At 40.0% G+C, this 25642-nt stretch overlaps 1 long non-coding RNA gene across 1 annotated transcript in view; it reads right to left on the bottom strand.

Annotated features, from left to right (window-relative positions):
- Window positions 1–8969: 8969 nt before the first annotated feature.
- The window catches only part of LOC102550875 (uncharacterized), a 57411-nt gene continuing 40738 nt past the window's right edge, over window positions 8970–25642 (bottom strand). The window contains exons 3-5 of the long non-coding RNA XR_015633218.1: window positions 21547–21666; window positions 11073–11130; window positions 8970–9193 (exon numbers count right to left, since the gene is read on the bottom strand). This is a non-coding gene — a long non-coding RNA (uncharacterized LOC102550875). The remainder of the gene's footprint in view (window positions 9194–11072; window positions 11131–21546; window positions 21667–25642) is intronic.

Raw genomic sequence — 25642 nt, 5'->3', positions numbered from 1 at the left:
ACTCTTCCCCACTTTATCTTCTATTAGTTTGAATATATCTGGTTAGATTTGGAGGTTCTTGATCCACTTTGACTTAAGCTATGTACAGGGGGATAAGAATGGATCAATTTGCATTCTTTTGCATGCTGGCCTCCAGTTGAACCAGCACCATTTGTTGAAAATGCTATCTTCTTTTTCATTGGATGGTTTTAGCTACTTTGTCAAAGATCAAGTGACCATAGTAGATGTGTGGTTTCATTTCTGGGTCTTCAATTCTATTCCATTGATCCACCTTCCTGTCTCTGTAGCAATATCACACAGTTTTTATCACTATTGCTCTGTCAGGGATCCTAATTCCCCCAGAAGCTCTTTTATTGTTGAGGATAGTTTTCACTATGCTGGGTTTTTATATTCCAAATGAATTTGCAAATTGTTCTTTCTAACTCTATGAAGAATAGAGTTGGAATTTTGATGGCAATTGCATTGAATCTGTAGATTGCTTTTGGGAAAATGGCCAATTTTACTATATTATTTTTACTATATTTACTGGCAATCCATGAGCATGGGAGGTATTTCCATATTCTGAGATCTTCTTCAATTTCTTTCTTCAGAGACTAGAAATTCTTGTCATACAGATCTTTCATTTGCTTAGTTAGACTTACACCGAGGTATTTTATGTTATTTGTGACTATTGTGAAGGGAGTCATTTCCCTAATTTCTTTCTCAGCATGTTTATGCTTTGAGTAGAGGAAGGCTACTGATTTGTTTGAGATAATTTTATAACTAGCCACTTTGCTGAAGTTGTTTATCAGGCTTAGTAGTTCTCTGGTAGAAATTTTGGCATCACTTAAGTATACTATCGTATCATCTGCAAATAGTGATTTTTGACTTCTTCCTTTCCAAGTTGTATCCATTTGACCTCCTTTTGTTGTCTGATTGCTCTGGCTAAGACTCCAAATACTATATTTAGTAAGTATGGAGAAAGTGGGCAGCCTTGTCTTGTCCCTGATTTAGTGGGATTGCTTCAAGTTTCTCTCCATTCAGTTTGATGTTAGCTACTGGTGTGCTATATACGGCTTTTACTGTGTTTAGGTATGTGCCTTGAATTCTGGTCGTTCCAGGACTTTTATCATGAAGGAGTATTGAATTTTGTCAAATGCTTTCTCAGCATCTAATGAAATGATCATGTAGTTTTTTTCTTTGAGTTTGTTTATATAGTGGATTACATTCATGGATTTCCATATATTCATCCATCTCTGCAACCCTGGGATGAAGCCTACTTGATCATGATGGATGATCCTTTTGATGTGTTCTTGAATTCAGTTTGCAAAAAATTTTATTGAATATTGAATATAGGATATGGAACTTATGGACAAGAAACTGGGAAAGAGGATAATATTTGAAATGTAAATAGAAATATTCAATAAAAAAAGAATCAACAAATGGGACCTCATATAATTGCAAATTATCTGTAAGGCAAAGGACACTGTCATTAGTACAAAACAGCAACCAACAGGCTAAGAAAAGATCTTTACCAATCCTATGCTCAATAGAGGGTTAATATCCAATATATACAAAGAATCAAGACCTTAGACTCCAGAGAATCAAATAACCTTATTAAAAAATCTCTGGTACAGAGCTAAACAAAGAATTTTCATCTGAGGATTATGGAATGGATGAGAAGTACCCAAAGAAATGTTCAATATCCTTAATTATCAGGGAAATGCAAATCAAAACAACCCTGAGGTTCCCCCCTCACACCAGTCAGAATGGCTAAGATAAAAAAGTCAGGTGATAACAGATGCTGCCAAGGATGTGGACAAAGAAGAACACTCTTTTATTGTTGGTTGGATTGCAAGCTGGTACAACCACTGTGGAAATCAGTCTGGAAGTTCCTCAGAAAATTTTACATAATACTATTATCTGAGGATCCATCTATAACACTCCTGTGCATATACCCAAAAGATGCTCCAATACATAAGAAGGACACATGCTTCGCTATGTTCCTAGCAGCCTTATTTATAATAGCCAGAAGTTAGAAACAACCCAGATGTCCTTCAATAGAGGAAAGGATACAGAAAATGTGGTATATTTGTACAATGTACTAATCAGCTATCAAAAACAATGACTTCATGAAATTCATAGAAAAATGGATGGAAGTAGAAAATATCATCCTGAGTGAGGTAACCCAATCACACATACATACATACATACATACATACATACATACATACACACACACACACACACACACACACACACACACACACACACACATACACACACACGGTATGCACTCACTGATAGGTGAATATTAGCCCCCAAACCCTGGATTACCCAAGTTACAATCCACAAAAACATGAAACTCAAGAAGGATGACGAAAGAGCAGATGCTTCAATCTTTCTTAGAAGTGGGACAAAAATATTCATAGGAGGAGGTATGGAGACAAAGTTTGGAGCAGATACTGAAGGAATAGCCATTCAGAGCCTATACCACCTTGGGATCCAGCCCATATACATACAGCCACCAAACCCAGACAACATTGCTGATGTAAAGAAGTGCATGCTGACAGGAGCCTGATATATGTGTCTCCTGAGAGTCTCTGCCAGTGTATGACAAATACAGAGGTAAATGCTTGCGGTGAACCATTGAACTGAGAATGGGGTCCCCATTGGAGGAGTTAGAGAAAGGATTGAAGGAGCTGAAGGGTTTGCAGTCCCATAGAAAAACAATACCAAACAACCAGAATTTCCAGGGACTAAACCACCATCCAAAGTGTACACAGGAACAGACCCAAGGCTCCAACTGCATATGTAGCAGAGGATAGCCTTGTTGGGCACAAATGGAAAGAGAAGCTGTTTGTCCTGCCAAGGCTGGATTCCCCATTGTAGGGGAATGTCAGGGCCAGGAGGCAGGAAGGGGTGGGTGGCTGGGTTGGGGAAAGAGGGTAACATTTAAAATGTAAATAAAAATATTCAATTAAAAAAAAAGAACCACACTCAAAAGAAAAAGAAAAAAGAAAAGGAAAGGACAAAAAAGAAATGTTAATTCTGTACTACAAGTAGTCAGGAATCATTTCCCTGTCAGTTATCATACTGAATTCTTAGTCTTTCAGTGCAGTTCTCTTCTATGTCAGTGGTAATATCTCTGTCTTTTACTCTGTGACCACTAGTTTCTGGCATACAAGATGCCAGTGAATTGACTTGACCTATATTTTTTTGCTGCAAGTGAAAAATGAGTCAAATTTGCAGGGGGTATATGTAGTAAGAAAATGGCATTCCTGAGGAATTCACAGCTATTACTTGGCTGGAGTGTTATGAGGAAAAGTGGAAAGGAAGAGTAGAGGAATGGCCAATAAGCTTTGATGAAATACGAGATATCAAACATAAAGTAGAGTGAGCTATAGTTTTTGCTCCTAAGAGCCAAAAAACATGTATTTGCCTGGATTTACTGATAACTTCCTCAGAGAAGGTCCTAGCTCCATAGTGGCATGGATTGTATTGTTTTGTGTTTCACTGCTATAATTCATGTGTCAAGAACATTTACTACAAAGCTCTCAGCATTTGAAGAATAAATGTTGAATTTATGATGATTCCATGTCAACCATTTATAAATGTCTAATTTCATTAGAAATGTAGCCTGAAAGTTTATCAGTTAAGGTGTAGTCTTTAGAGTCACTTATAACAAGGCATTTGTTATGAGATGAAGAGCTACATCCGAAAGATAAAAGTAAAAAGAAGGGCTGGAACATTAAGGCATCTCAAGTGTACTGGCAGAAGCCCAGAAGAAAAATACAGAAGTGTATTCCCTCACATTCTGAATTTCCAGTGGAAAAATCTTTAATAGACTGCAATTCAATCACTATCGTTCTGAATTCAGAGCTTCTCAATAAGGCCACATCTTCCAAGACTATGCAGAAGGGAAAAGAACAAACTGTGGATACTCTGGATCCTCTGGATTGCTGTATGGCTTTCTGTGGCCCATGTGCACCTTTCAAGATATAAACCCAAGAGGGCTAGGAAATGTGACCTCTTGCTCACTACTTATAGGATGTAAGCCAAAAATAAGTTAAAGCCAAGAAGGCATTTAGGCAAGGATTCAATAAACTGTCTCCATCATGATAATCATAATTACTTTGTCCTGTAGTAATTATGTAAAATCAAAACTTACTAATAAAATTATCTTACCAAAAAAAGGAAAAAGGAGAAGAGGAAGAGGAGAAGGAAGAGGAAGAAGAAGGAAAGGAGGAGGAAGAGGAAGAAGAAGGAAAGGAGGAGGAGGAGGAGGAGGAGGAGGAGGAGGAGGAGGAGGAGGAGGAGGAGGTGGTGGTGGTGGTGGTGGCAGGGTCCAATTGTAGTTACAGAGATCAGAGTTCTCCAAACCATAATTGTCCAGTATTTCAGAGAACAACAATCTACTTAAGGACTTGGTCATTGAGTCGGACACTGTAGACCATGCCAATCTCTAGTCAGATATCTCAACACATGAGTATGGGTTTGAGTATACAATTACTCTTTCATACAGAAACATGCACCTTCAGGACTTGAGATCAGCCAAGACATATTCAATTTAAAATAAGAATTAGGTTTTTTTGTATTTGCCCTCAAAGAATAAACCAAGTGGTAGGACATTAGCCTTGAATTTGTAAGTGATCCAAACAAGGGTGAGACCTTAAAAACCAGGGTCATGGAGGTCCAACATTGAGTGTACCTCCTGAACCCTCCTTAGAGCTTTCATCGACAATGACTCTTCCATGAGATCTAAAGTGGTCAGCCTCCAACCATGCAGGAACAAGAAGGGATTCCAAGACACACAGCAATTTGAGTTGATCAAGAACCACTAGTAGTCTAAAATGCACCAAGATGATACAGAAACAGAATGGAAGTCCAGGCTTCACAGAAACGGTCAGGTTGTTTATAATCCTGTAGCCAAAAACAACTCCTGCTTGAGCTTCCACCTGAACACATGAGGAAACCCTGTTTGTCTTCCCATAGACAGCCACTGAGTTGCTGTGCTACTACCAAACAAAACCCTGAGCATTGTCAGCAAACTGAGTACAAATTCTGAAAGGAAAGAAAAGCCAGGATGATGCAGAAGAGCCCCCATGAAGCACAAAGGACTCACTTACCTGAATTTCTATCTCTCAGCAGAAGTCAAAGGCACCATCACGGTCTCTGGGACATCATTCCAACTAATTCTTTAACAGAAGTGGAGGGAATTAGACTTGAGGGGGTGGGTAAAATGCTGAAATATCAAGTTGCCCTCATGAAAGAGACATGCCATTTTATTTCTGAGATAGGCAATTTAGAGAAGATGGTATTTCTTCTTAGAATTCAAACTTAGTACCAAAGCTATTTATTTGCCTCTCTGTAGCAGTTTGTCAATGAAGAAAGAGAAAAACAAATTAGGATGAATGCTGTACTGTGATGGCTAATTTTGACTATGAACCCGATTAAATTAAAATGCACCTGGGACATTACAGAGACATCAAAAAATGCAATTGAATTTGTTAAAATAGATAGAATATGTTTTTATGTGATGTTTTATTAGAATAGTAATTTTTGTAAAGTTCTCCAAAGTATGCCTGCCATTGTAGTTGCTGGAGTGCAGGACACCAAGCCCAAGATTCCTGGTCACCAGGGACATACTCTCCCTGCCCATAGGAAAACACCATGGCTTCATAAATCTTTATTAGAGCACTAGTCGAGAAGAGTTGACAGAAACAGCTCTTTTCCTGCTATTGGAGGAAAGATCGAAGATCACAAAAGCCTTGTGGCTTATAGAGAGGGAGCTGATGGAAGATGGAGGGCAGAAAAAAAATAGGGTCTGTGCAGGGAGAGACAGAGGCTGCAAACTGGGGAGACGGCCTGGGAGTCACTTTGAAGGGATCTCCTAAAAGTGCCATTTGTTGGAATCCAGGAGGAAGTGAAGGCAGCTTTGGCACACATGGCTGGTGTGCTAAATTAACTGTTAACACAAATAATCAAAGTAGAAGACCCATTTGGGGGCTGGCGCCAGTGCAGGGGAGAGAGTAGCTGAGTAGCTGCAGGTGGAGGCTGGAGGACTGTGCCAGCCTGGGAGTCAGCCACTGGGCCCCCTGGGGGCCTTGTGGTGAGAGGCGGTGGAAGCAGTGAAGAGACCTAGATCTAAAACAAAGAGGGCAGAGTTCGGACTTATGCCTGTGACCCAGGACTGGGGAAACCTAGTTGGTAGGATCAGAGGATGGGAGCAGATTAGGAATCTAAAACAGAGGGAGGAGGGGGGCCTGTGGTGAGCTAGCACACTGAGGTTTCTCTTTCTGCAGTCACCAGAATGAGGTGCACACTTGCTGAAGCTCTAAAAGCCAAGAAGTTGTAAATGATAGAGGAACACTACTATTAAAGAGGTCTATGGAATAACTGTGGACGGGAAAAGATGTCAAAGTTTGCAGTTGGAAGCCATGGCAGTGCCAAACAGTCAAGCCCCAGGTATCTGTAACTGGGGTTCCCAGTTCTCCTGAGAACACTTTGCCGGGAAAATAGCAGAAGAAAACCTATAGTAACTTTGTTTCCTGTGTAAAGGCACCTTCTTTCCAGCAATCAACAGTCTGTGATACTTTCTGGCACTGCTCCTCAGCCTTGCTCTGAAGGGGTGTGTTCAGTTTTCAGAGGATTTGAATGGTTGCACTTAGAACTGGCTGGCCTAGGAGAATACTGTCACTCAGACTTGGGAAGGAGTCCAGATGTCCGATAAAGCTAGATGGACATTGGCTGCCACTCTCCACAAAGCAAAACGAAATATAGCTCCTTTTTTCTTTTTATTTATTTATTCTTTTTATTGGTTATTTTATTTATTTACATTTCAAATATTATCCCCCTTCCCAGTTTCCCCTCCACAAGACCCCTATCCCATCCTCAGCCCCCAACCCCTGCCTCTATGAGGGTGCTCCCCCACCCACCAACCCACTCCTGCCTCAGTGGCCTAGTGTTCCCCTATCCTGGGTCATCAGGGTTCCATAGGACCAAGGGACTCCCGTCTCAGTGATGCCAGATAAGGCAATCCCCTGCTACATATCCAGCTAGGGCCATAGGTACCTCCTGTGTACTCTTTGGTTGGTGGTTTATTCCCTGGGAGCTTTGGAGTCTGGTTGATTGATATTGCTGTTCTTCCTATGAGGTTGCAAACCCCTTTGGCTCCTACAGTCCTTGCCCTAACTTCCCTATTGGGGTCCCTATGCTCACTCCAATGTTTGTTTGGCTGTGTAAGCCATGTCTGTATTGGTCTAGCTCTGGCAGAGCCTCTCAAGGGACAGCTATACTGGGCTCCTAGTCAGTAAGCATTTCTTGGTATCAGCAATAGTGTCTGGGTTTGGTGTCATCAGATGGGATTGATCTCCAGATGGGGCAGTCTCTGTGTGGCCTTTGAAAACTTGCTTTTGGGGAAAAATATCTATTTATCTATTTATTTAGTGCTTTGTTTGTTCAGTGTGTGTGTGTGTGTGTGTGTGTGTGTGTGTGTGTGTGTGTGTGTGTCTGCATGCATGTTTTTATGTGTATGAGTGCTCAGAAAGGTCAGAAAAGGGTGTCAGGTTTCCTGGAACTGGAGTTACAGTAGGTTGCCAACTGCTTTTGTGGGTGCTGAATCTTCTGCAAAAGCATCAAGTGATCTTTTATTGAGCCATTTTTCCAGACCCAAGAGGCCTGTTTTGTCACCTCTATGGCCCAGTCTATAAAAAAGAAGATTTGGTTGCAGACTTTGGTAGGCTCTTGTTAGCATGTTAACTGTATGACTGTGCTGGTATAATGTACAAATACAGACATATGGACATAGTTGGAGGAATCAGTGGACTTGTGATTGGCCTCTGGTAACTAGCTTGCATGTTATAGAAGACTACAGTCTACCTAGGTTTGGTCACCATAATCACTCTATGCACAGTAATGGCAGAGGAAGCACCATGACCTCTCAGAGCCTACTAAGGGCTAAACTTCCCCTTCTAGACAGGAAAACACTGAGACCTGAGAACTTGCATGCCTGACACAGTTCAAGCTCTGCTACTGCAGGCCTATGAAACTGCCCTTTGTCGCCTGTGACACATGCTCTGGTGCAGACTGCCTTAGATCAGACCAGAAGTTTCTCTTCCAAGTGTCATGTACAATAATCTTATAACTCAAAAAGTTATGGATTCAATTCTCTCTTGTTTAAAAAAATAAACAACAAAGAAAATTATTTGGATTGGCCTGGTTTAACTCTGAAGACGAGTATGAGAACTTTTGTTGGAAAGGGGCCAAAATAATGAGAATTAACCTTCAGTTTGTGTTGCTGATTGGTTCTGGATAAGTACAACTTGACAGTCCTCTTCAGATCTTCAGGCTCCTATGTGTTACCATAGCTGTGTCCCAAGCCCATGGAAATTCTCTACATCCATGTTAGAGAACTAAGTTCACATTTTGCTTCACATTTTGGTGAATAAAGGTTATATTCTCCAAAGACCCACTTCTGAGAGTCCCAGTGTCTGTAAACCAGTGAGTAGTTCTAACTCCAGGTAAGTTCTCTTGGACCAATCCCCCAGTTACGTGTGCTAGAAAGCCACAGCTCTTTCCAAGAGTGGCTCCCAGGCAACTCAGGAGTACGTTGGCCTAGAGAGGGCAACCCAAGCCCTGAATCCAGAAAGATCCATGGTTATACCTGCTCTACAGAAAATTCTATGCATCCTCACCCACAAGTTACCATAACCTTTAGAGAAACACAATTCCTATGCAATGGCTACCTCCTGTACTTAACTCCACTGACCACTCGTAGTCATACTGTAAGACCCAAGAGTGTTCTTGTAAGTTTCACCTGCCCAAGGACCAAGTAACCTCCTGGAATGCTGGCAATCATAGTTCTTAGAAAAGAACAAAGCTACCTGGAAAAGTATAGCAGTTCAATGGTTTTGTCCTTAAATACCCCTGCGACAGGTGAATCAGAGACATTCTGCTGGGAATTCCAGGGAGTGGACCTGACCGAAGACTATCTTGGTCAATATTTAATTAAACCTTGCTTCAAATCTGGTTCAAAGTTGTGAAACTATTTTTTCTCTTGTGAATCTCAGGATTAGCCATGTCATCATTATTCCTTTATCATCTCCACAGTGCCCTGGTGTCTCCATAGCATTAAAAGCAGAAATCTGTGATCATTGAGGTCTTCTACTCCAGCAGGTAGGCACTCTGAGGAAAGACCACACACTGTTGCCATCTGAAAGCAACCAAATGGGCAAGGTTCAGTACAGCAATTGTAAGGGTCTTTCTGAGCAAACCCATAAGACAAGTAGCATGCTCTTAAACAAGATAATTATCAAAAGTGCCTTGTACTGATTTCAAAATACCAATGTGTATTTGTAGGCAAGGTCCAAGATAAAACATAGCAATTAAAGTAGTGTTTATCTACAATGCATGAGGTCCTGGGTTCAGTCCATAATCACACAAAATAAGTAAATAAGTAAGACAGAGATATATTTTAACATAATAAAATTAATACTAAATTGCTTGCAAGTAAGATATAGATCTTACATGCTCTCATTCCCTGTGAAAACACTGGATCCCTCAAGAGTGAGTAATAGCTTAGAAAAAATAAAGGAAGAGGAAATACAGTTACAAAATCTTATATGTTGATTAGTGTTATCACTTATTAAAGCAGCCACATAAAAATCTACAAAAACTTCTCTTTACCTAGTACCTACAGGGAAAAATATAGCTCCAAAGAGCTTGGTTCCTTGCCAAATACCCCCCAAATGGCCACTGTTGCCATAGGACAAACTTCATCAGCAGAACATTTCCTCTGCAGGTTATTTCTACTCCAGTGAAAAGTTTATGGTCAGCTACATTTGACACCTCATATGAAATTCCAGAGACACAGAAACTATAGGAATTTAAGATGAAAGGATTGTTTCCCTTTAGAGTCATATTCAGGAGATCATTGTGAATATTCTTTAAGTTAGACAAAGAGAAGTAGAAGATGGTCAAGAAACACGTGTGCTGAGTGCCTTTCACTTATTTTGAACCCACTGCCTTATACATGTGATCTATCAACAAAACTCCCTTAATTCTTGTGATAAAAGTGGTTTTGTTGATATTTATATTTCAATCATGTGAATTATGTACTTGCAATATTGAACAAAACACAGAAATCTTACTTTTAAAGGTTTTGTCCAATATAAAAATGTTCTAACATGACATAATAATATAGCTGAAACTACAGGCGTAGCTCAACGGCATACCATGGGAGAGGCCCTGAAATCCATCTGACACTAGCACCATTTAAAAAATATAATCAAACAATAACACACAGGCACAAGAGGTTTCCAAGTTTGTGATGGCGTGCAGAACAATTAAACACACTTCAAATTCTTACCCTCTAGGTAAGTTCTAAGTGCTGCTTGTTTTGTTCCAAATGTGCCTAAAAGTTCTCCCCAGAGCATGCAAGCTAAACCCCAATGTCAAGTTTTCACAGGACAGCAAGCTTTCAGGACCTGGTTGTTCAACTAAAAGCAAAATTTTTTAAAAAGTGTGTGCAGTTGTAAGAAAGAGCTGTGAGATGTCCTCTCCTGTGGCCTGCTGCCAGCTTGTCTCCAGGCTAAAAGAAGACTGAGGAGTGAATAGCCCTGCTGGGGATCCTCATTTTGTCTAGAAATGGGGCGGGTTCCTCTGCATTCTCCCTCCAGAAGCTGAAAGTATTGTACATTCACAGGCCCAAGAACAATAACACCCAAGTGAGATAATGTGGGAAGATAAACACGATTTAAAAACTAAGGCACTTGGACACCAAACTTTTGCAAATGAAAAGCAAGTTACTTTTTATCATATCTCCACTATCTATCTGTTTAATGCCCAATGTCAGCGCAATCAATGGAGCTGCTTTTAGCAGGAAGGCACACAGAGCACTCCAGTGAAAATCGGCAGATGTTTTTGGCCCCTGCTGGAAAAACAAATGATGACTTATGGGCTCTTCTAACACTGAAATCACCCAAGGCTCCAAAAGAGCTCAGAGAAGTAATTTACTTGAAATTAACATAACTTGTATCAATGTTGCCTTTTTCTGTACACAACTGGATTCTGAACTTCGGTATCAGACTTACGTTTCAGCTTTATTACCCTGGTTTTCACAACATCAAGCTCATTCCTCTTCATCCTTTGCTAAATTAAAGGAAAACAAGGTCAAAGTGTTAGAATATTGTGCATTTGGGACAAACAGAAAGGACTTTCTCTACCTTTCCCTGGGTATCTAGCAAATGTAAAACACTGGTAATGTGCTAAAATTATTGTCAATGTTTTTTCAGTTTATATTGTGAACAGTTTAAATTGTGAAATTTTAAATGAGGAATACCATAGGTATGTTTGTTAAATAAGGTTTATAAATTCCTATTACTCTAGACCTCAGTCTACAGTAATAATTGTCTAGCCTCTTTGTCTTCACTCACTTTGTTAAACCTTAATTATTTCAATAAACTGAGTCATACCAGAAACTGATATTCTATAATGTTACACTATAAAAAATAGATCAGGTAAGTTCTCAATCTCTCTATGGACAATATTTATTATTTAAAGGTTACTGCATTTATGCTTTAGAGTTTTATTTTAATGTTAAAGGATCGTCAATTAAATTTTCAATTCATTTTAAGGGGAAAAGCTCTAACATCCTAATCTTATAAAAAAAAAAACCAACCCTACAAACTTCTAAAGTATTGCATAATTCATTTAGTAATGAGCTTTATTTGGCCACTGGTATGTGTTTTAGGTTAAGCCTAAAATCATCTATACTTAATAGATACATGATCCTCAAATTCTGAATATGTCATTAAACTGTTTGATGTGGCAATAATAGAAATATCAGTGCTACAGACAATCCTAAAAGAAAACAATGGGGGAGCACCAACTGTTCCCCATTATTCCCAGTGGGGGCACCAATGGGAAAAAACTTCCCCATGCTTTACCTGCTGCCATGGCTCTGCACAAACTGTGGATACTTTTCTGTTAATTGCTCTACTTTGTCTGGTCAAAGTAAGGTCAGTTTCCCAAGTTCCTTCTTTACAAGAAAATCTAGCAGAGCTAAGTCTGGTAACTGAAGACCAATGCTGCCCTGTATAACAGCTGAAGATGCCCGCAATGAAGGACCACTGCCTGCAATGAAGCCACCAAGACAACGGGAGCCTAGGGCAACCTTCTCAATAATGAGCAGGTCTCTATCATTTTACTTGATACATAGCCTATTTGGATTATAATTCTTGCTATAATAATTTATCCATCTCAGATACCTATGATATTGAGTAAGTGTAGCCTTAAAAGCAAAAAGCACACCAACTCCTGTCCTGAGGATACAGCTGCTTCTCTCCACAGGTAAAAATCTTGCCTCAGGTCTCAGAGTCCTAGAGCTAGGTATCCATCTGAGAAAGCCAAACTGATAATCTCACAGAATCATTTCTGGATCCCAAGCTTTTACCATGATTCAAAGATGTAAGTCTACTGCTTTCCCTACAGGGTGGATTTTAATACAGATTACAGATAGTGGTGATACTAATATATCTAAACTTTATCTCTATTTGTAAACTTAAAAATTCTTGTAAGCATTGGCTTTTAGAGTCATTTTGGATCCACCTCCTACAGGTCAAACAGACTCCAGATAAAAACAATACTGTCAACAGCCTCTTCCCCATATGCATATTCCTGATTCCTGAGGGTGGGATCTTTCCCTTTTTATCTCTTTCCCATAGGCCTCCAAGTTTCAAGTGTATACCCAAGATAAAAACTTTACCCTCAACATCTGAACTTTACCTCTGTCCCTCAAATATATGTCCCAGCAGATTCCAAATCAACTGCAGACTGCTCTAGCAACCCCACAACCTCAGGTGTTCTCTCAGAATCTGCATCCTGGAAGACCCCAGAGTGGCTAGCCCCAGGTAGTCCAGTCTCACAAACTTCTCCAACTGGACATATACTCTCCTCACCTCAGATGATCACAAAGTATGAGACAGCAAGCAAAACACCCTGCACTCTTCCCCTCCTTTCTCCTTCCCTCTCTCTCTTCCCAGCCTTGTCCAGCATTTCAGCTTTCTTAGGTCCTCAACAATGGTGTCGCGATGTCAGCAGGAAGTGGTCATAGAAAAGATTACATTACCCCTTATCATTGATGTTAGATCTCAAACCTAGGATAAATGGCTAACTCAGATGTTAATTTAATACACTCCATCCCCTTTCTCATACACTTCACTTCTTCCATCTGTCTCCTATGACTATATTATTCCCCTTCTAAACAAGGGTCAAACATCCTTATTTGGGCCTTCATTCTCCTTTAGCTTCTTTGGGTCTGTGTATGATATTTTGTGGCTAATATCCATTTATAAATGACTATATACCATACATGTCCTTCTGGGTCCTTTTGTGTCTGGGTTACCTCACTCAGGATGATATTTTCAAGTTATATCCATTTGACTACAAAAATGTGTCTTTATTTTTAACAGTTGAATAGTATGCCATTGTGTAGATGTACTGTATTTTCTTTATCCATTTTTCAGTTGAGGGACATCTAGGTTGTTATTAGTTTCTGGCTATTACAAGTAAAATTGCTGTGAACATAGCTGAGCAAGTCTTTGTAGGATGGTAAAGTGACTTTTGGGAATATGCCCAGAAGTAGTATAGCTAAATCTTGAGATAGAACCATTCCCTATTTTCCGAGAAACTACCAAACTGATTTCCAAAGTGGTTGTACAAGTTTACACTCCCACCAGCAATGGAGAAGTATTCCTCTTGCCCCACATCCTCACCAGCATGTGGGAGGCCACAAGGACAGGTTAAGCACTTGAAAAGTAGAAAACAGGTTCTAAAGATGTCAAGAATGTCTCATCTCACTTAGAAACTGAAAAGTTGTGTTTTACCCCATACAACCTCCTGCCCTTGTTTTGCCTTTTTCTTTGTGTACATGGCATCTTTTCCTGGCCCTTAAGGTTAACTACTACTCTCACTTGTAAGCATCATGCTAGAAATCCAAGGACCCACAACAAGAGGCAACCATGAAGGTGATATGCCAAAAGATTTCAGCTTTCTTGCATTCCTCACACAGGGACTTCTGATAGATTGGGTGCACTGTTATCATCCCCTAGACACACAGCCCATTCGTTCTCCCTCACAACATGCTCTCACAACAGTGATAACTTTCCGCAAACAAGCCATAAAGAGACCACAGAGTAATTATAAATATGCAAAGGGAAGATCAGTGGGAGTTCCGAGAATTAGGGAGAAGTCAGGGATGGGATGACCATTAAGCCATGGTATGAGCTATCAGAGTATCCTAGACCCATGTCACAGAGTCTTTTTCTAAGAACTCTGATATTCTTAGAATATTCTTAGAATATTTCTAAGTAGCAAATATTCTGTCCTGGAAGACATTGCCAGTGTTTGTATATGCATGGGAGTGAAGGGAGCCTTCAAATTCAGTACTCACTTAGCCAGAGGCTCAGGAATCGAGAAAGACAAAGACTTCTAGTTCTCAATGATGAGTGTGGAACAGCTTTCAAGCACATGGACTTTACCTCCGTGCTCATCTTGATGGTTTCCTCAGCTCTCTTCACACTGAGCCATCTGTGTTCTCACCATCTTCCTATCATGGGCACTGATTGTATTATTTGAAGCCTGAGTAAAATGAAAGCTTGTCTTCTAAGAATAATTTGGAAAATGGAAGTCTCTCCATCACTCACTTGCAAGCACTTTCTGGGCTGGCCTCCACAGTTAAGCCTTCTAAGGTTTCAATACTTTGCATAATACAGTCAACAGAACCCAATCAATAGGAGGAAGCCAGCTCACCAGGAGGCGAGCAGATTCACTCTACCTGCCAGAAACCTGAGATCACTCATACAGAATAATCAGAATACCAGAGATCTCTAAAGTATCACGATGTGAACCAAGTGTGGCTTCTGTACTGCTCTTGCCTCCGTATGTCTCCTTTGCCAGTCTGCAACAATTCTGTAGAACAGACCTCTGTGGTTCATGACTCATCTGGTTGATTTTTTTTTTCTGCATCTTAGCCAGGTTTCCTTCCCTCAATTACTCAACTGCTCCCCACTGAGTGAGGTCAGATGAGGAATGCTCCCCACACTTAGCCATCCTGTGTGCAATCCCAGCAGCCCTTTCATCATTCCCTAAAGTACTCCTCTCCCTCAGAAAACCTCTAGCTGCATTACACTCCTACTTTCTCTGCCATTACTTCTAAACGTTTCTTCTTCTTTTTTTATTTGATAAAGGTTTCTTTTCTTTTTTTAATGTGTATGAGTGTTTTTGCTTTCATGTATATATGTGTACCAACTGTGCTTGGTAACTGCTGATGTCAGTGGATCCTCTGGAACAAGAACCATAGGTTGCTGTCAGTTACCATGTGGAAGCTGGGAACTGAACCTTAACTACTGGGCCATCTCTCCACCCATCCCCTGCCCCCACTGTTTTCAGAGTCCTTTGATATTCTGATGAAAAACCTGGAGCAACCACCCAGCAATGGCTGGGCTGTGTAGTTTATTCTAGATCTCTAGCGAAGAACTCTCTTTCTAAATGTTTCAGAGCTCCTGACACAGTGAGTATCACTGATCATTCTCTCCTACCAGCGCCACACTGTGGGTATTGCTAGACTCTTGGCAGGAAAGTAGTCAGGATACACCCTCTGGGTGCCTGGCCCTCATTCTGTTAACCTTTCTCCTACAAGGCCTAAAGCTGGGGACAAACATGGGAGGGGGGACACATGACCTGGGGAGAAGGGAGGGATTAGAAGCTGTGTAATTCTATCTAATATTTGAGGCTTGGCAAGGGTGCTTATGGGACTTCATGAAAACCCCCGAAACTTTTTCATTTCAGAGCAATTAAGCAGACCCCAGCGTCCTGGCTCCACTAAGCCGCTCAGCTCTGGTTTTATTGCCCATTTCCTGCCCTCTTGCCAGCACCGGCTCCTATCTTTGTGCTTGAAATAAGAACCCCACTCTGTTTTGGTGCCACAGAGGCACCCACAAGCAAGTGTGGGCTATCTAACAGGCCCAGGCAGGCTGATGGTTCACACGTGGCCCCAGAGCCCCACAGGCACTGCTGTGTGTTATAATCAGAAACATCCAGCAGTAATTTAACAGTTCCCACCAAGCAATGAGGCAGAGTGGAGCAGTTCCTTCCTCCATATACTTAACCATTTGAGAAGGAAAGAAGGGCCAAAAGAAGGGAAAATTCATCTTTCTACTTGCTACCCAGGGACTTTTTGCTTTTCTTTTTTGCTCTTGATATCTATGAAGGTTCGCTGGCTCCCAGTTGTTGGGAAAGCCATTCCTGCTAGGATATCATCTTCCAGGCCAGTGTCCAGAACAAAATGTTGTACTTACAAATAATAATCGGTGAGAACTAAGACCACAGCTCTCAGAATAACCTCTGGGTTATACAGATCATATCTCTGGTCTGGACTACAGGCCTTAGATTAGAGTAGAAAAGGCCTCTCTCACTGGTCTCATCCTAATCTGAAAATGAGTTTAGGCAAGACACAAAATTGGAAGCATGAGCTCTGGCAAATTTTGTCTTTAAAAATTGTTTTAAATGGAAACACATTTTGCTAGTATTCTTGATTAGAAACCCACTACTTATTTTTTCTGTGTTGATTAAAAATGGTAGATAAGGGAGATGGCTCCATCACTAAAGTGTCTGTTGTGAAGCCTTGAGAAACTGAATATGGATATCCAGAACCCATGTTTTAAAAAAAAACGGAGTGGATGCACCAAGGCATGTGATTATAACCAGTGCTGTACAGAATCAAGACAAGCAAATCCTTGATGCTCATTGGCCAGATAGTCTACCCAAATCCATAGCTTCAACAACATCAGGAGATTGTCTCAAAAAATAAAAGTATATAATGACTGAGGAAAGACATTGACCTCCATATGTATGTGCACACATGTACAGGGACATACATTCACATCAACAACTATATACACTACACAAACACACAAAATAAGTTAATTGAAATTTTATAAAAGAATAGTGACAACTTATGGTAAAGTAGCTTGTCGTCACCACTTATAGACAAGTAAATGGTGGGCAATATGAATGTACATATATGTACAAAGAAACACATATGTGCCCACATGTTATATCCCTTCACAAATATTCATCATATGCTGCAGTGTGACAAAGCTCAATAAGGTCCTCAAACTTGGCTTCACTATTTAAACATCTTGGAAAGAATGAAATGTTGAGTCACATTGGCAGCAGTCTACCCCTTCCTCTGGCTTGTGGCCAGATCGCCAGCAGAAACTTTTATGTCTGTTGTCTTAGAAGCACATTCACAGAGCAGCAATCATTTGCTTTATGACTTTTCTACTTTTTGTTTTAGCCTTTTTAGTTAGTTCTTTAAAAATTTCCCACAATATATTTTGGTCATATTCACCCTATCACCACTGCTCCTAGATTAACCTCTGTTTCTTTGTACCCCTAACTTTGTGTCTTCTAGAAAAATAATAGCACAAAACCATCAAGTACAATTTGTACTGCATATATACTCTTGATTGTGTGACTTTCCACTGAAGTGTGGTGGACCCACCATGAGCATGCAAGTAAAGAAAATGTCTCTTTCCCTTCTAAAAGGTATCAATTGCAAAAAGCTGCTTAGCTAAAGCGTGGCGATATTTGCCTGTGTTGAGATTTTATCTAGCTTGAACTGGTGAAGTTCTTGTTCATACTGTCTCAACTGCTGTGACTTCATATATGCAACTTTTTTGTCCTATTCAGACAATATTTTTCTGTACTCTGTCAGTGCCTCTGGCTTCTACACTGTTTCTACTTCCTCTTCATCAGTGATTCCTCAGTCTTGGGCAAAAGGGCTATGATACAGATATCCCCTTTAGGGCTCAGCATTCCAAGGTGGTGTGTGTCTGTCTGTCTGTCTGTCTGTCTGTCTCCCTGTTCCTATAACAATTTTTATTTTTTATGAATAATATGTATAGTATGATATAAAGTGATATAGTTAGATCATATGTCTGGTTTTTTAAACATTCCCAAACTAATTCCCATTAATCTTTTCAAGCCAAGGAAACCTACAGAAACCAGGGAGTCCAGTGATGCACTTCACTTATCTTCAAGAAGAAGACATTAAGTATTTGTCTTATGGAGACATTGTACATTTGGGAGGAACTAATATTCACATCAGTAGTGTGAATGTCAGAGTAAAGAGTTGATAATACTTCACTTGGTATACAGGTTAGATTGTGTTGACTGAGGCAAAGGCTGAAAATTTTTCAGAGTGAGTCAAGAGTGGGTCACACTGCTTCTATGAATATTTTTATGTCCCATTTTAAGAAGTAGTGAAGCATCTGCTCTTTGATCATCCTGCTTCTTGAGCTTCATGTGATCAGTGGATTGTATCTTGGGTAATTCAAGCTTTTGAGCTAATATCCACTAATCAGTGAGTGCATACCATGTATGTTTATTTGTGATTGGGTTACCTTACTCAGGATGATATTTTCAGGTTGTATTCATTCGCCTATGAATTTCATGAAGTCACAGTTTTTGATAGCTGAGTAGTACTCCATTGTGTAGATGTACCACATTTTCATATCCATCCCTCTGTTGAAGGGGATCTGGGTTCTTTCCAGCTTCTGGCTATTATAAATAAGGCTGCTATCAACATAGTAGAGTATGTGTCCTTGCTATATGTTGGAGCATATTTTGGGTATATTTCCAGAAGTGGTATAGCTGGATACTCAGGTAGTACAATGTCCAATTTTCAGAGGAATCTCCTGACTGATTTCCAGAGTGGTTGTACCAGCTTGCAATCCCAAAAACAATAGAGGGGTGTTCTGCTTTCTCCACATCCTCTCCAGCATCTGTTGTCACCTGAGTTTTTTATCTTCACCATTCTGAATGGTATAAGGTGGAATATCAGGGTTGTTTTGATTTGCATTCCCCTGATGACTAAGGATGTTGAACATTTCCTTAGTTACTTCTCAGCCATTCGATATTCTTCAGCTGAGAATTCTTTGTTTAGCTCTGTACCCTATTTTTTAATAGGGTTATAGGGAGAGAATAGGCAGCCTTGTCTAGTCCCTGATTTTAGTGGGATTGCTTCAAGTTTCTCTCCATTTAGTTTGATGTTGGCTACTGGTTGGCTGTATATTGCTTTTACTGTGCTTAGGTATGGGCCTTGAATTCCTGATCTTTCCAGGACTTTTAACATGAAGGGGTGTTGAATTTTGTCAGATGCTTTCTCACCATCTAATAAGATAATCATATGTGGGATGATGTCACAGGTGAGGCAGGTGCAAGATAGAAGGAGGCCTGTCATTGGACAAAAAGGAAGAATGGGAGGAAGAAAAGTTTGAAGGAAGAGGAGGAGACTGGAACAGAAAGGAGCAGAAGAGACAGAAGGGAGAGGGAGAGAAGCCATGGCAGGTGATGTTAAGATTCTGCTCTATGTATTTACAGGTTGTTATTAATGTTCTTAAGGGATAGATGGTACTTGGCTTTGTATGTTTAGGTGGGCAATTTTATCTTATCAATTGGGTCAAAGATTATTGTGTTGTGTCTTCTTTTATGTGACAGTTTGAGTGTAGGAAAGTGTGTGGTGGCAGGAGACACTGGGCTGCCGTGGAGTTGGGATGTGTTTCTGCCAAGATATCTAGCAGATATCTTGAGGCACCACAGTGCCCAACCTAGCAGGGATAAAACACAACCCTACTTTATTTTTTTTTTTTTATATTTTTACAACAACAAATGGCACCCAATGTGGGGCTAGAATCCACTAGTAATCCTAAGAATTGAGAGAATGTTTTATTTTCCAAGAGGAGGCTGGCACCATGTTAAGTCATGTGATCTTGAATGGGGGGGGGGGATTTATACAAAGAAACAGGGAAGAGCCTGGGCTGGCAGGGTGTAGGTCCCCTGCTGTGTGATAAGTAATGGCAGATCAGAGAGTTAGAGATTAAAAGCTGCTTTTTAAAAAAAAGTTGTTTAGAAAGTCTTTCAGAATACTCATATTCCTTCTAATGTGGGCTCCACAGGAATTTTGGGTTCATTTCCTGATATCATAGAGTACAAAAGCCTATCAGCTCATTGTTTAGCTTACTTCCTTTTTTTTACAGACTAAGGAACACAGTATTCTGGGAGAAAGATTTTGTTTTTGTGTTTTTAAAAAGTGTGATTAGGCTCTGGAAACCTCACTGAGTCATACTGATCAGATTTGATAAAGGTAGACCGCCTGAAAAATTTATTCAGGAAAATCAGACAAAAAGATATCTCGATTCTAAACTTTTGTCTTGAGAGTTGTATTTTACAGAGTGTGCCTACTTGGATTCCTGGTCTCAAGGACTTTCAGCTGGGTCCAGTCAGGACAGATCGGCTACAGCATTTGCTTCATTCTTCCTACCCCCTAGCCCCAAGGATATCTCAATGCCCATGTACAGCATGAAGAAGTTATAGAGGAGTTGTCGCCCCAATTCCCTGGACTTTGAGGGACTGAAAGTGGTTGTTCTAAAGTTGTTTTTATGAGGAATTTAAAATTGGTTGTAATTTAACAGGGAGGAATTAGCTAGATTGAGTTGTATAGTCATAATCTCATTTGGTAACTAAGCTAAAATCCTATCTTTGATATAGGATTTATTTGTTAAAAGAGTTTAAAAGTACAAAATTTAGAGCCAGTGTTTCTATTGATGTCATTACAAACTTCTGAGTTGATTACACATATGAGTTAAGGGCCAAATAGCAAATATATTGCTGACTTTGTGAGAGTGCTTTCAAGATAATATTAAGATATAAAGACAACAGTCCAGATTGTGTTATATAGATAGGTAGTTTTCAAAAACATCAGAAATCCATAAAATTTGAGATTTAAAGCTATTTATCTTTTGCTGAGACATATCTGCTCCTAACAGTTCCCCTTTGGTGGAGTTAATGAAGAATTTGAACATCTCTACCTCCAGGTGAGGCAGTATTTGTGGCTAGGGAGCCACTGGACAAAACTGCCTATTTCATCTGCAGACTAATACTATCCAGAAAAGGACAAATTATGCAGAATAGTTGACTGATAAGTCCTGCCAAGACAGGGTGATCAGTATCTGATCTTCAAAATCTGCATTTCAACAGTCTATCAGTTAGTTTTGGGCTAGAAGATCAGCATTTCTGAGACTTTTGTCAATGCAATTAATCTGAATCTCTTTACCTTAGCCTCAGGCAGACTCTTCAGATAAGGACAAAAGGTAATCACATTCTTCACCAAAATACCACAAAAACAGTCTCTAAGCCACATATTGAAATTCTCCATTGAAATCTCTTGGGCCAGGTCCATGCAATTCAAATCATTCTCAGTAGCAAAGACTTCCATATTCCTACTAGGATAGCCCATTAAGCTCATTTAAATTATTCCACTGCTTTCCAAATCCAAAGTCTCAAAATCCACATTCTTCCAAACAAAGTATGGTCAAGCCTATCATAGCAACACTCCAGTCCCTGGTACCAACTTCTCTCTGAGTTAGGGTTTTACTACTGTGAACAGACACCATGACCAAGGCAAGTCTTATAAAAGACAACATTTAATTGGGGCCAACTTACAGATTCAGAAGTTCAGTCCAGTATCATCAAGGCAGAAACATGGCAGCATCCAGGCAGGCATGGTAGAAGACGAGTTGAGAGTTCTACATCTTCATCTGAAAGCTGCTAGTAGAACATTCACTAGACAGAAATTTAACAATGATATAAAGGAACTCAGTCATTCCATTATCCAACAAAGACCATTTGATATTTGTAGAATACTATCCAATAGCAGTAAAAGGCACTTTTAAGTAGAGTGCCCAAACATCACTCATTATGAATGCTTGGTCTTCAAATAGATCCTATCATATTTAAAGTAATTAGATCAAACATTGTGAATACAATAATAACATCAAATTAGAAACAAAGAACCAAAATATTAAGGGAAAATTTCCAAACACTTTGAAATTAAATACCATACATTTATGTGATCTGAATTCTAGGCCGTGGGAGCAGAAGAATATATTACAGAAAAAAGAAGGGCAAAAGGAAAGGGAAGGGGAAAGGGAAGAATACAGATATTGATAAGTGACTTATTAGGGAAGGAATTAATGGGTTAACTTACAAATTTTTTACAGCTGAATGAAAATGAAAAATAATGATTGAGTTGATAAGTAGATAATCAAAGGCCCTCAGATTAAAACTAAATTTCAATCTCATGAAAATGAAAAGGTGAAGCAAAAGAAACCAAAATTCATTTTTAAAGTGAAGTTTGGCCTAGGACAATGCAGCTAGCTGGTGGAGCTCCTAATGAGTGGGCCATGGCAGTTAACTGGGACTCAATTCTCCAGGTTGGATCCTTTGGGATATCAAAAAATGCAAGTCATTTCTAGATGTTTGCAGAAGACATTATTCGATTTTGTCACTTATGCCTTCCCAAGGACTGGATCTCAAGTACCTTGCTTCCCCTAGAAAAGGAAACCATTATTGTGGAGACCTGGTTAGGTCATCCAAGTCATTATCACTGTTGCAAATGTCACAAGTGAGACACTAAGTCTAGTTCACACTTCAGAGAAAGGAACGTCCAATGACCATTAAAGGAGGAGGTACAGATAATGGAGCTACCTTGGACTCTAGCAACTACATTAAAGGTTATATTTTTATTTTAAATAATCATAAATTTTCAGAAAGTTACAAAGAGATATCTGTACCCCTCACCTAGTTATACCCATTGCCACATTTCACATAATTTTAATACAATCTCAAAACCATAAAATTGGTATTGGTGTAATGCATGTCCCAGCTTTGTTTAATTTCATTTAATACCAATATTTGTGTATCTCTACCATCAATCAAGTATTACTTTTCTGTCACCACAAAGATCTTTTTATTGCTATCACTTTATAAAAAGGCCTCCCCTCTTTCCATGGGCAGTTTTAGTGCAGTGGCCACTAATTTAGTTATCTTTATATTTTGCCATTTGAAAATGTAATATAGAGAAGTGCAGACATTCCCAAGAACTCAGAGGAGACTACTCTCTGGCCACATTCCCAATGCAAGAGGAAACTGCCTAGTGCCATCTGTTCCCCTTGGGCACAGGGACCTAGGAGAAGTGAGGGGCAGGACAATTTGGGTTTCTGCTTGCACTGAGAGCTGAAAGCCAGTCACCGGGAGCACCTATACACTTGTGTAAGACCAACTTTTCTGCTCCAAGTGACCTGCCAGGTAATCTTAGGACACACAAAGGCAGAAGTCCTCTGGCACAGGGCACTTCTGGCTTCTGGCTGCGCCCAGAACTGAACTGAACTGATCCAACAGATCCCTGCACCCAAATCCCATAGTGAGGGAAGATAAACGCCCAGAAGTTCAGATAATTCTGAGACAGCAGGACAGATTACCACTTCTGCCCACCTCTGCCCTCATCCCTGGCCCAAGAGGAAACTGAATAGTGCCTCTAGATACAGGAATATAGAAGCAGTCTGCCGAGGCAGGAACCTGCTGGGTCCGGCCTGCTCCAGGAACTGAACTGACAGGGTCACACAGCTTCCTGCACCCAAATCCCATGGGGGAGAGAGCTGGACCTTCAGAAGTGTGAATACTTCTGAGAACTCAGAGGGGACTCCTCTCTGCCCACATTTCCCACAAACTCTTCTGCTAAAATCGACCCGCCTGGAGGTCTCAGGACACACAAAGCCAGGAGCAGTCTGGGACAGAAACCTTCTCGTTTCTGCCTGCACCTGTAGCTGACCCAGTCCCACAGTTCACTGTACCTAGACCCAGCTGAAAGAAAACAGGTCAACAGGAATGCTGATTCACAGGCATACAGGAGGGTCAGGCCACTGTCAGAGACAGCAAAACAGCTAACAGCAGAGACAACCTGATGGTGAGAGACAAGTGCAGGAACCCAGGCAACTGAAACCAAGACTACTTGGCATCATCAGAGCCCAGTTCTTCCACCAAAGCAAACACTAGATTTCCAAACACACCTGAAAAGCAAGATTTAGATATAAAATCACATTTTATGATGATGATGAAGGACTTAAGAAGGACATAAATAACTCCCTTAAAGAAATACAAGACAACACAAGTAAACAAACAGAAGACCTTAGAGGGAAACACAAAAACTCCTTAAAGAATTACAGGAAAACACAACCAAACAGGTGAAAGAATTGAAGAAACACATCCAGGATATAAAAATGAAAATAGAAACAATAAAAAAAGCACAAAGAGAGAAAAAGTGGAGATAGAAAACCTAGGGAAGAGATCCGGAGTCATAGATGCAAACATCACCTGCAGACTACAAGAGATAGAAGAGAGAATGTCAGAGGCAGAAGATACCATAGAAAACATCGACACGACAATCAAAGATAATGTAAACACAAAAAGCTACTAGCCCAAAACATCCAGGAAATCCAGGACACACTGAGAAGATCAAACCTAAGGATAATAGGTATAGAAGAGAGTAAAGACTCCTAACTTAAAGGACCAATAAATATCTTCAACAAATTCTTTCTCTAATTCCCCCAAAGGGGGTCCTGTTCTCAGTTCAATGGTTTGCTGCTAGCATTCACTTCTGTATTGGAATGCTCTGGCTGTATCTATCAGGAGACATCTATATCCAGTACCTGTCAGCATGCACTTCTTAGCTTCATCAATCTTACCTAGTTTTGGTGGCTGGGTATATATGGGGCACATGAAGGGCAGGCTCTGAATGGCCATTCGTTCAGTCTCTGCTCCAAACTTTGCCTCCATATCCCCTTCTGTGTACATTTTTGTTCCCCCTTTTAAGAAGGAGTGAAGCATCTGCACTTTGATCATCCTTCTTGAGATTCATGTGGCTCATGAGTTGTATCTTCGGTATTCAAGCTTTTGGGTTAATATCCACTTTATATGTTACTTGACCTTTTTTTCTTACTGTTTTTAATATTCTTTCCCTTTTTTGTGCATTTGGTGTTTTTACTATTATGTGACCAGAGGAATTTTTTTCTGACCCAATCTATTTTGAGTTCCAAATGCTTCTTGTATGTTTATGGGCATCTCTTTCTTTAGGTTAGGGAAGTTTTCTTCTATAATTTTGTTGAGAATATTTTCTGGGTTTTGGAACTGTGACTCTTGACTTTCTTCCATTTCTAATTATTCTTAAGTTAGATCTTTACATAGTATCCCAGATCCCCTGGGTGTTTTGTGTCAGAAACTTTTTAGCTTTAGCATTTTCTTTGACTGATAAGTAAATTTCTTCTATTATGTCTTCTATGCCTGAGATTGTTTTCCATCTCCTGTATTCTGTTGGAGATATTTGCATCGTTGTTCCTGTTCTCTTCCCAAAGTTTTCCATCTCTATGATTTCTTCAGTTTGTATTTTCTTTATTGGTTCTATTTCCACTTTCATGTCTTGCACTGTTTTATTTATTTCCTTCACCTGTTTAATTGTATTTTCCTGTATGCCTTTAAGGGATTTACATGACCTCTACCTATTTGCATTTTCCTGTATTTCTTAAGTGATTCATCCATCTTTAAAGGCCTCTATCATCTTTATAATATTGGATTTAAGGTCATTTTCTTTTGTTTCAGTTCCAGTGGGATATCCAGGATACACTGTGTGGGGTAGCTGTGCTCTGGAAATGTCATATTTCCCAGGCTTTTGTTCATTGTGTTCTTTTTGAGAGCCTTCAGCCAT

This window comes from Rattus norvegicus, chromosome 11, assembly GCF_021556685.1.
Source record: "Rattus norvegicus strain SHRSP/BbbUtx chromosome 11, alternate assembly SHRSP_T2T, whole genome shotgun sequence".
Lineage (NCBI taxonomy): Eukaryota > Metazoa > Chordata > Mammalia > Rodentia > Muridae > Rattus > Rattus norvegicus.
The sequence above is the reverse complement of the archived record's forward strand: the minus strand, read 5'-3'. Positions and strand labels throughout refer to the sequence as shown.